The following is a 12792-nucleotide window of genomic DNA, read 5'->3' on the forward strand; positions in this document are numbered from 1 at the left end:
CCAGTCACCACAAATGATTCGTCAGCCCTTCCCCACAAGAAAGATTACATGAGAAAAACCTTTCTTGGCTTTCAGTGTATTTTATGCTAGATAATCATGATAGCACCTTGGCACTCTGTCTAAGACATCAAAGAGCAGAAAGTATCCAATCTGCAGGCTGGAACAAATATCTACCCTCAGGAGAGACTTCGTATCATTCAGAGGGTGGTCTGACCAAACATCTGCAGTTGTACAGGACTGGAGTGCCTGAGCAGGGACTTGCACCCTGTCACACTCAAATACCGACCATTTGTACTCACTGGACCTCAGTCTTCTCCCACATGGGTGTTACACAGTGTGCTCTATCAAGTTGTATCTGATAATTCTGAGGATTAGCTCATGAGGAGAAATTCAGTTCTTCTGGAATTAACCATGAATAAAAAATACTAATTTCCTCTTTTTCTCTGATATATCATCCACTGGAGTTGTCTTAAATGCTGAAAAGTCAACACTGCAGCTTGCCTGAATTCATGCTACAAAATTTTAATAATTTTAAGTATCTATTTCCAAGCATCTTTAACTGGCCACCATCAAATCTCTTCTCCACACTAACCTTCTAGCAGGCACTTTAAACATTTTCCTCCTCTTTATCAGTGAAATGGGAAGACAAAAGCTACATTTCAGGAGGATAATGTAAACATAAACTTGTAACTTTCTTAAGCACTCAGAAATTTAGTTATGGGGGTCACAGGAAAAGTTAGAAAGAAATAACTAACTCCCTTGAAAGAGAGGTTTAAAAGGCACGTAACAACACTAATATTACGTGAAAAACAATGAAGGGGAAAAACATCTAACAGTAGCCTAATAAATTGGACACTAGGAAAATTTTTTTTACTCAAAAGGTTGTCAAGCATTGGAACAGGCTGCCCAGGCAAGTGGCTGAGTCACTGTCCCAGAAGGTATTTAGAAGATGCGGGGATGTGGCACGTGGGGCCATGGTTTAGTGGTGGGCTTGGCCATGCTGGGTTAGTGATTGGACTTGATGATCTGTAAGGTGTTTTCCAACCTAAAAGATTCTGATACTAAAGGAATAGCCTCAGCTCTGTGCACAAAAAATCTGCACATGGACACGTGTGAAAATACTGCATAAGCATCTAATAAAAGACTGAAACACAATACAGCTGGCATTTACACAGAAATTAGGATTGCTAAACATTCCTCTGTTTAAAAAAGGCTACCAGTCTGTGAGAATACAGCCCATAATATTTTAATACAGCTTTCTCTCATGTTTTGCTGTTGCTTTTGTCTCTAGGTGAATACAAGTATTGACAACAATTGACTCCTGGGCAAGTGGTGTCCTCCAAATCATTTCAATATCTCTGCCTGTCCTAGTAACTTTTGAACCTACTCACTTCAACAGCGGGAGAACACCAAGGGCTGGCAAAAAAACCCTCACCCAAATCTAAATCACTGCTTCTGCTGAGGAAAAGCCCAGACTACAGCCTCAATAATCTATTTTATGCCACCATGCTGCTGACCAACCTGTACTCCTGAAAATCCAAAATCACATGCCAAAATCACTTACACAAACCAGAAGTTACCAAAAAGTGAGATAAACACAAATAAAACAGAGGATGACCTGAAAGTGGCAAACATATAGCAGGTGTCTACAGGGGTGAGAAATACAAGCCCACAGGATGACAACTGTGGGGTTTAATGTAGCCTTTAAAAAATTGATGGGTTTGGATTTTAAGACCTTTCATGTCTCCATACTAAAGCTTAACAGCACTACAACAGTTTTCTTTTATCATACAGGATATTCCCCCAAGTATAATTCATTCCTTTCCAACTCTTAAGAGCTGCACATCTGGCTTTCCCCTGTGGTTCTGTGACAAAATCTGATTATGCTACAGAATCTTATGCACTCCTCACTGAAAAAAATAATGAACTAACATTTCTTTGGACAAGAGACACATGAGCTGAAAAAGGAAAAGAATTCCTGTCATTCTAAGCACTATTTCCATCATTTCACCAAATTAAATTTCTTGTATTTTGAAAAAAACTATCTGTGTCAGAAATGGATATTCACAGCTGTCCTTTTTGTATGATAATTATGTTATCTGCACTTATCAGAGATTTTGTATGTGAGAATTGCAAAATAGTTTCCATACGGATAGGATAAATCACAGTCACACTGACTGAAATGACTTAACAATCACATGTGAAGTCATGTCAAAACAAGGACGAGAGTTTAAAAAAATCCTCTAGTCCTGATAACAGGACCCTTTCCTCAGGACCAGAAATCCATCTGGTCAATATTATGCATAGGTAGCTATGTGATTTTTTTTGACAAAAAAGAGCTTGAGTGTACTGCCTACACATTTTTTTTCCATCAAAAGTACTTTCACAAACATTTCCAAGCCACTCCAATCCAAAATGGAGCATTTGTTCAAATTCTGCCACAGTACAGATATAGATATATATATATAGGTATGAAGACGACTCTATCAATTTGAAAGCCAAGACATTTAGCGAATAATTTTCTCACATAATATTGTGTCAAGGACCCCCTGATTATACTGAGACTAGAGAAACATAACAGTAATTTCCATGGGGCTTTTTGTTTTGCATTTGACATCTGGCTCTCTAAGCCAGTCAGGTTTCATTCCTTTCACTATTTATCAATCACACATCCATCTCAGGTTGTAGTACTTGGGGGGTCAAACCTTTTTCAGAGGTCACGTGGGTGTACCAAGAGCCTAGACTGCCATGTCTTGCCAATCTCCTGGCCAGACAGAAATGTGTCATGTAATTAATAGCTACAAGCTCTCCTGCTCCACACGTCACACGTGCTCCCACATAGATGACACTGACCTGGCAGCCCCTGGAAAAGAAGGTATTGGATAACACCAAGAGAACTAGGTCAACTCTTTAGGTTGTTCCCATACCAGGGGCTGGCCAATTCTGGAATAAAGACAACATGCTCACACACGTGTGGAGAGGGCTTCTTTACACTTTACAGGCCAAGTCTCACAAAACAGTGTTTCTACTTGTAAGACCAGGTAAAAAGGCAAAAAAAACCAAACAACTGTCATAAAGAAGATACTGGTAGAACCCTTTTCCACAATAAAGAATGAGAAAAATCCATATTATTTCTTTCATGCCATGGTGGCATTAATGAATGTGTAGAATAACTTTGGGTTTGACTTTATACCACCATATCCTAATTAAAAATTACTTCTAGGCAGTGCTTGTTACCTTAGTGATTAAAAGCTGAAGCAGTACCCATGTTTTCTTCATCATAATTCCTGTTTTTTATAATATCTGGAATGGAAGAAATATGTCCTAGATCATGATTTTATTATTACACCATATCTGAGTTGTGGTCCTGACTCGAGGAAAAGAAATGAAAGTAAATATGCTGGAATTTTAGCATCCCATGGGCTTGAGTTTCAAGCACAGAAAAGCTGTGCTTGAAGCCCTCTGACTCTTTTGGAACCTCTAAACATTAACTGTTTCTGATGCCAACCTGTGAATCTGCTTTGAGTGAACTCCCTGTGAAAATGATGAACAAGCTTTGGAATATGTTGTGATGAAAAAGAAAGGCTTAACACCTAAAGGACCCTGCAAACAGATGTAGCACCAATTTTACCTTAGTGGGAACATATATGGGATTTGGGCTATCTACACTAACCCTACCACACCACCACAGTAACCTTTCATGCTAACATGACTAGATATTTCAATCCAGAATTCCTTCATCCCACTGCTGGACCAGACCGTAACAACATTTGTAATTTCTGGCTAGAATGGCTGGCATTATAATAAATCAGTAGAAAATCTTTTTTTCATTTTTAAGAAGGGTTCCAAGGTCTGAAATAATAAATTGCAGGTGGGAGAACTCTGCAAGTAATTTAAATACACAATGGGAAGCAGTCAGAGAAAGGTTATCAAAGATTGGTGTACTGTGCATTAACCACAAGTAAAGCTGTCTTTAACAAAGTACTTAAATAACCAGTAATTTTTGTGTTTCTTTTACTTAATGGTCTTTGATAAAGCCCACAGGAACAGCTTGCTTTGGAACTGGCTAAAAATAAGAACTGATCCTAAAGTTCAGTTTAGGAGTCAGGTCCCGTGAAAACTCACAGGCCCCGAGCCAAGTTCCTTAAAGAGAGAATGCAATTTTTTACAGTGATTATTACCCCTGTAGTCTTGTCTTACGTTGTAGTTTAAGAAGACTCATTTAAAAATATCTTAGTGGGAGAGATTGTATTAGGAGGGCAAGGGTTTATTTCTATTGTTGTTTGGTCCAGTAAAACTGCAACAACATGCTTTAATAGCTAAAGGCATGATAAAGGATCTGGAGGGAATGTTAAACTTGATATGGAATACAGCCTGCACAAACACGAAGTTACTCTATGTGACCTTTGAACAAGCAGCAGTTTCTAAGCTTGCTTAGATGCTATAACATTCTGTGGACTGTCTTTGAGCATACAGTCATTCTAATGTGTTCAACACTCATAAGTCACAGCACGTTCTTTGGATATTCTAGGGTAGCTAGGAGCATATCCTCGGTGGACTAAATTTAAGGCTGTGAAGTTCACATCCAATTCACTGAAGTATGATATTTGAATATTTTAAGATACATTTTCTCCAATGTAGCCATCAAATAGAACTTATTACTCCACTGCAATTTAATTTCAGTCAAAGACATAGCCCCTGCAGAAGTGCCTTTGAATTTTTATATGCAGATATCTTCCCCAAATATAATTTAATAGTTTCAAAACCACACAAAATTTGTTTCTTTCTCTTACTGAAAAGCATTTTCCTCTTTTTCTTACGCTTTCTCCTTATCGTATTACCATTGACACCACAAAATTAAAAACAAAAATCTCCAATCTCTAATAAATCTCTTATAAGTATATTAAAAGCACAAACATACATCACTATGTCCAAGTATTATAAAAGTCTGACTGGAAGATTATGATTAAAAACGTATCTGCGTATCCTACTACAACTCACAATTAATCCTAATATTGTAGAGCAGTTCAAAGCTTTTTCAATAGATTTGTCAGAATAAAAGAAAAAAGTTACTTGCAAAATTTATGTATACCTTAGCAATTCTCATTATCATAAAGGGAATAGGCAAGAACACAAAGGATGATTATTAGACTATTAGAAACCCATTAATCTACTCAGAATCTAATAAAGATTTTGAATGTGTAATAATATTACAGGATATAGAACATGGCAGTTTACCTTTAACATGGTTTGGTAATTTTTTTGAAATAAGCTACACTTTTAAAACAGTTTTTAGTTAAAAAACAGCTTAATCTCATGACTGTAATTTTTATTGCCCTTCAAAACAATCTCGAAGGTAATGAATCATCTCACTTCAATGGTTTTGGCAACAAATACATTTCTAAGAGGCGGACGTTCAACATTCCAGAACTTTGTATGTGTAAATTCAAACCTCCTACTGACCTTTCATTTGGTGATGGGGAAAGCTGTATCATGAGTTGCATGTACCTTTTTCTGTGCTGTCCCTTTAAGTATTGATGTAGAAATACTATTTTAATTACAGCTTCAATAAAGGAAGAACAGATAGAAATAACATCCACTCAAGACATCAAGAGGTATCTGATACCTCTGACTATATTCTCACAGGGAAAGGAGAGCTAGGGAAGAAATGGAGAGAGAAATACTGCCTAAGTGTGCTTTTTGGTGATCTAAGGAGCACTAATAAAAAGAAAAAGGATGACTAAGTACTGCAAACAGAGATAAAATGTACACATGGGCTGAATATCCTTCACCTGTCTTTGCTGGAGAGGTATAAAATTCAGACCTATGATGATTTTTGTGGACTGGATGTAGATGACTTCCAAAAAACATAAAAACTGAGAAAAGTTGTGGCTGCTAAACTTTTCTCCTGAAAGCCAATTAAAGCTTACTGAACATTGGTATATTAAATAATAAAGGATTACCAAAACCAAATGCTATTTAATTTTTCCCAAAGAGTCTGTTTGTTAGAGATCTGATGGAAAAGAAAAAATATTTTAAAAGGATCTCCTAAATATTACAGGGAGTGCCAAGTAGTTCAAATTAACACGGCTACACATTTCCCTATGCCAACAGAGAGCAGAACCTACTCACTGATCTTGCAGTGCAGCATCAGCAGGTTGAGCACTAGAAATAATACGCACAAATGGCAGAACAATTTTAGCACTTAAGAGTTTTACTTCTGGAGGCAGAAGGGGTAGAACATTTCTGTTTAACCTTTGCTTATTCTCCAGAAAATGACTTAGAGTTGAATGCTCCCAGCCATTACTATTTCCATTTATTGCATGAACTGCACAGGATTAACATAATTATGGATTTTAAATGATTAAACAGTGACATTCAGCAAAATAACACTGTCTGTTGAGGAAACGAAAAGTACATAAATTAATGTTCAGTTTTTTTCACCTGAAACAGATTGTGGTGAGCATTTGTTTGAAAAGGGTCTATGTAATATTTGTTGTTTCAGCTGAGCTTTGATCACTGTAGTTGAAATTCAGCCCTGCCAGAGGGAGGGGCAGAAAGACCACATGCCCATTAAATTAAAGACACCAGGACAAAACTACTTGGTGAAGGTCTTATGCTGGCTCTTGGGCTTGCTGTCTTAAATCACCTCTGTGTATTTTAGCCCCTTGAGCAGTGCAGAGAAATGGGTTGGATCAACACATTTGCACTACCTTCTGTTCCAGTTTGGGAGTTATCAAATGGCTAAATTAAAATGCCAATTGAATTTCAGCAGATAAGGCTGGAAACAAAGAAGTCACCTAGCCCATACCCATGACCCAAGGTGGCTGACTTACATCTCAAATGTTTGTCACAGACATTGGCTAAGTATGTTCCTAAAAATCAGCATTGATTAAAATTCCCCAACCACTACATGCAATTCAAGCAAGTGCTTATCTAAACCCAGCAAGAAAAATTTAGTCTGCCCATACGAAAGATTTGATTGCAAGTTTCAAATTTTAAGCCAAGAAATGGGCTTCCGAGCAAAAGAAAAATTCAAGTCAACTCAATTCCCCAAATAAATGAAGACAACACAGCATGCAGATAATGTGTAGACCACAAAAACCAGCATCTAAGAAAGGGCACATGAAAATTTTCAGGAAAAAGTGAGACTTTTGAAGGTCCTTTTAAAAAACATCCAGAGGTGGTATTGAGCTCTGCTCTTCAAAAGAAAATATAGCTCTTATTACACTAACTTTATAGCAACCTTCATGAAAGAACTGAAGAAAACGTAAGAAAAAAAGATTAATTAAGAAGGATTTTACACCATCTTTTTTGACCTCTATTTACAACCAGCAGGGAATACAAGGAACACATTAAATAAAACAGATTAATACATCCAAAAGCACTAAGTACTTGTACACTTAGCCCTACCATCAATTCTTTCAGAGAATCATTGAACCACAGAATGGTTTGTGTTGGAAGGGACCTTAAAGATCATCTGTTTTGAATTTCCCTGCCATGGGCAGGGACACCTTCCACTAAACCAGGTTGCTTAAAGCTCCATACAACCTGACCTTGAACACCTCTAGAGATGGGACATCCACAGCTTCTCTGGGCAACCTGTTCCAGTGCCTCATTCACTCACAGTACAGAATTTTTTCTGAATATGTAATCTAAACCTGCTCTATTTCAGTTTGAATGCATTACCCCTTGTCCTGTCACTACCTGCTCATGTAAAAAGTCTCTCTCCATCTTTGTTGCAGATTCCCTTTAGATACTGAAAGGCCACAATTAGGTTAACCCAAAGTTTCCTCCTTCCCAGGCTGAACAAACCCAATTCTCCCAGTCCTTCCTCACAGGAGAGGTGCTCCATCCCTCTGATGATCTTGGTGGCTTCCTCTGCACTTGCTCTAACAGGTCTATGTCTCTCCTGTGTTGGGGACCCCAGAGATGGATGCAGCACTGCAGGTGGGGTCTCACCAGAAGAGAGGGGCAGAATCTCCTCCCTCTCCCTGCTGGCCACTCCGCTTTTGATGCAGCCCAGGATGAGGCTGGCCTTTGGGCTGCGAGTGCAGATTGCCAGGTCATGTCCAGCCTCTCACCCACCAGCACCACCACGTCCTTCTTGGCAGGGCTGCTCTCCATCTGTTCATTGCTCAGCCTGTGCTCATAGCAGGGATTGCCCTGCAGCGCCTTGCACTTGGTCTTGTCAAACATCATGAGATTCCCATGGGCCCAGTCCTTGAGCTTGGCATTCCATCCTTCAGGTGTGACAACTGCACCTCTCAACTTAGTGTCACAAAAAAGGTATCAGAAAGTGGGAGAGAGTTCAACTGAGCTAAATGGGAGAGAATTCAACTGAGCTAACAAAGCTATGTTCCTAAGAATGCAAGAGCACCAAGTAGTGCATTGTATTTTCATAAAGAATTACTTGAAAATGATTTTACATAGAGAATGTTCCCTTTTTTGTCAGTATGTTTCTCTTTAATAGGAATTTCCCTACATTTCTCATACTGCCCTTTCTTGGACTTTGTGATACAAAGATCCCTTTGCAATGTAGCTTTCTGAGAGAGGTAAAAGGTGCATTCTACATTAGTTTATCTTTCTTTGGAAATTCCGATCTTTCATTAGCATTTCTCATACTTTCTACAGTTTCTGAAATTTTATGAAAGATTCCTCTACTCACACCTCTATGCCATTTTTTGATCTAAGATTTGCTTCCTCATTCTCTTTTTGCCCTAAATCTCTAATCTCTAGTTCCTGTTCAGGAACCAAATTTTCCACCTCTTTGAAACTCCAGCACATGTAAAAACCATGCTTATTAATTAACGCACATCTTCCACATTTCCTTCCAAGTCCTTGAAGGAAGTTTCCAATACAGAGATCTTAATTCTGACATGATTTCTTTCATTTCTGTTCCAGAAGAAGATATTTCCTTCCCCCTTCTCCATTTTATTTTGCCTGCAAGAGAAGCACCCTTTCTACCTGAGATCAGAGAGTTTCCTTTAAGCTATGCTTTGTTGAATTTTCTTTCTGGCAGGCTATAAAGAAGTGTTTGATATATGCATCATTCCTGTTTCTTAACACCATAAAAAAGGCTAGGTGATGTTTTTGCTCATGTAACTAGAAAATATTTGTGGCTAACTGTAAGACCAGTAGCATAAATCTTCTTCATTAGTATCTAGAAGCACAATGCCACAATAACCTACTGCAGCTAAAATGTAGGGAAGACAGGAGAGAAAAAAGGAAAAATCAGAATGACCAAATAGTTGGCTTCTAACTGAAAATCAGTGGCTCACTCCTCATTTCCTCCAAAGACCCCAATGACTTGAATAGCTATTACCTTAACAGGCCAACTATGGTTGTTTCCAAGGCCTGGGAGTCACAGAGATGTGCACCAAGATCCCAGACTCACAAAAGGAGACATTGGAAATGGTGGCACCCAGCAGATGCCATTCACAGAGGAAATGTTAGACATGGAGAATATCATCACAGAAACCAATGGAAAACAGAAAACCGAAAGATGTGCCTGTATTTTTTGAAAAGAAAGTCAGTCATAGAGGAATTATAGAAACATGAACTATGAACATAAAAAAATTATGACTGGGGATTAAACAGCCTGTTAAAATTAATTTTCTTTCCTCTTGCCTTAATTTTCCATCTGATTAAAACTTCCCACCAAAGGCTCTCAGACTTATGGGGCTTTGATTCTGGCAATGTGTTGCAACTCTGGCAGGTAGCCAACCTTTTATTTTTATCCCTCAGCCCTTTGGTCTTTTCTTCATATATTTCTCATCTTGCATTTTTTTCTTCAAGTCACAGAACATATGTAAACAACCAGAATTATTTTTGGAGTACAGAAACATAACATACTCTATTTCTGGTTCTAACAAGAGATCATATTCTTGCAGATTCTTACTTTTTTTCAATTATTAGTTTTGGGCAAACATTTGTCTGTAAACAGGATGCATTTATTAGTTACTTTATGCTGCTTAGAAACAGTCAAGATCCCTAAATATGGCCAAATAAAACTAATACAAATATTAAATTTGGGGTTTTTTTCTAAATTAGATTACATTCAGACTGTTGATACACACGGCTGACTTTTCAAAAATATTATCCAAAGACAATATACTCAACACTATGTGCATTGCAATCCTACCTCCAAATCCTAAAATACAAGTTTACCAGAGTGCTTAAGAACATAGAAAACATGGTAAATTGCTTTCTGAATCTCAAAATGCTGAAGTGCACTCTTAATGCTTTGTCAGCTTCAAGCCTACCTCAATGAAAGGATGTAACATCCACAGCATTTACATCTTCTTTTTGTTCTTGTGAAACTTAGCAGAACTAAATCTTGATCAGAGCTTTGAAGTACTTATTCACTGATATTTGTAATTGCAGTTAGTAACTCATGACACGTTTGTTTTGTCTGAATGTTCATTTTAAGGTTACTGTCACTACTTTTTAATGTCCAGTTCACATACATCCTATCTTAGATTTACTAGAACCAAATTCAAAAATGCCTTTACAGGTGTTCATGCTTTATTAACTTCAACTTTCACCTATATATCCTCTGCAATGTATGCCTTCTAAACATGGTTCTCTTACTGAATCAGCAGCTGTCCATTTTAAACCCAAGTAAGTCTACAGTAGATCTGTCAACTGAAATTTCCAAATTTGCCCTCCCAAATAGCCATCCTGTAAAATTGTGCCACTTGGAGACATCACTCCCTTTTGAGTGGCTTTTATAAGAAAATTCACGCTGAAAGTAAAAAAAAAAAATCCTGGTGAATATTTGTGCATTTTACTACTTCGTATGTCCACAACAATCACTAAGTCTAATTGCCCAGCTGCTGACTCCAAGACTCTTCTGTCCTTCCCATCCCAAATTCTGCCACAGAGCCTAACATTATTGAATATCAAGACCTTCCACCATCTACTTGGTTACAGTTTTTTCCCTAAAGAGTATAATAACTGTAAAACATTCTACATCATTAGGACATTAATGGATATACGTATTAGCTGTGCTCTTCATACACTGAAAAAGCATGAAATGCTAGAAATACTCTGAATTAATTCTATATATATTTCCCTCCTAACTTGTCACAGACATACAATATGTGAATATTTTATGGACACTAAATTGTCCTTTGTGATTTTGCATTCCCACTTTTTCAGTCAAATCTGTTGACTCCAGTTGGCGACCTACTTCTTTTATTTCTTTGGACCAATCTGCTGCCAGAGTCTTGCAGCCAAATGTTAAAAAAAAGGTCTACAACTGTTCCTTCAGACACACATGTTGCTTGTGGTGCTCACTCTGAATTTGTCAGAAAAAATTACTGAGGGTAATGTATCAGATGAGAAAGAGAGCACACAACTGCAGATAAGCTCTGATTCTTTGGAGGTACTTCTCTTCACAGCATCTCTAGAAGTACCTTCTTGCTTAGGATGAGTTTATGACTCGCTTTGACATCCTCACATGATGGTGCTCTCAATTTATTAATTTCCTTAAAAAGTACAGTTTCAAAAGTTTTCACTCTTTCTGTGAGCATTCCTCATTAAAGAGAAGCACAGCTGTGATGGATTTTGAAACACCTTTTACTGTGTCCTATGTAAGTTAATGAAAACACCATTGATAATGAGCAGACCTTAATTCTTGCTCATATGTGTGCACAGTGGAAAATTTACCCAAGATTTTAGTTCTGCAAGCTGCAGAAAACCTAGTGGAGACACTTGGGATCTTGTTAAAGAGCCAAGGTATTTTGCTACTTTTAGGAAATCTGAATTCATCAGTTCTGAGTTTCCTCCTTCATCTTTCCCCAACCTGCCATCCATACACGTAACAAGCTACAGAAGGCTCACATGACCCTCATATGATCCCCTTTTATCTTGCTCAAAGCATCTTTGTTGGAACTATGTGTCTTGAGCACATGCAGCAGGAAGTGTTTCCCAGCAGTCCAACCAAACAGAGCAACCCAAATTGCATCTTGCAGCCAGCCAGAAATCCAAGGTAACTTTTGTGGCAAACTGATTTTTTTTTTCTGGAAACCTAAATAAAGTTCCTGAGTTTCTATTTATATGTATGACTTTTCAGGATGAACTTCCCACTAAGAATTTCAGTTAATGTTCTATATATTATATATTGGCCAAGTGTGATTAAAAGCTTTCAACTGCACCTTCTATGTACCAAAGCTGTTCCATTTACTGAAATACTGAGATTCTATTTTTTTTCCATTAAACAGAAGTTCCTAACATTTCCAGTGGCCCAGTCATATACAAAATACTCCCTTGAAGGAGCACTGGTAACCACAGAAGTAGAAGTAATGAAAAGCAATTTGCCTTATCATTTGCTTGCTGCAGCCATTTATGGCAGGATTCCAGGTACTTGTTCATGCCTATCCAAAGAGCAGGACAAGATCTATATATCTCAATGAGTCCCTATGGAAATTATCAGTATCCTTGATTTTAATAATTTTACCTCTTATTTTAACATTAAAAAATCCAGTCAAGAGTCTGCTTGCTTGTCCCCATCTACAAGCTTCTGGCAGCACACACTCAGTTTAATGACAGTCTTGGTTCTGCTCCAGCAGATTATTTTTAAAAAAAACATTCTGATGAAAAAATCAGCTGTGTTTAAACAGACACATAGTCTAACCAGACAATTTGAAGGTTTTGGCTGTTTTTTATCTCTTACAGACCCTTATCAGGCCAACATACACATGCACACAGACAATATTAATGGAGAGCTTAGTAATGTGTTTGTGCCTAAGTGTCATGATCTGCAGAACACATTACAGTAGGTGCATT

The 12792-nt window shown here is 37.8% G+C and overlaps 1 protein-coding gene across 3 annotated transcripts in view; it reads right to left on the reverse strand.

Moving 5' to 3' along the window:
* CDKAL1 (CDK5 regulatory subunit associated protein 1 like 1) overlaps nucleotides 1-12792 on the reverse strand; it is a 379654-nt gene that overhangs the window by 11035 nt on the left and 355827 nt on the right. The gene's annotated exons all lie outside the window — the stretch shown is intronic.

Source organism: Motacilla alba, chromosome 2 (genome assembly GCF_015832195.1).
Source record: "Motacilla alba alba isolate MOTALB_02 chromosome 2, Motacilla_alba_V1.0_pri, whole genome shotgun sequence".
In the NCBI taxonomy this organism is placed as follows: domain Eukaryota; kingdom Metazoa; phylum Chordata; class Aves; order Passeriformes; family Motacillidae; genus Motacilla; species Motacilla alba.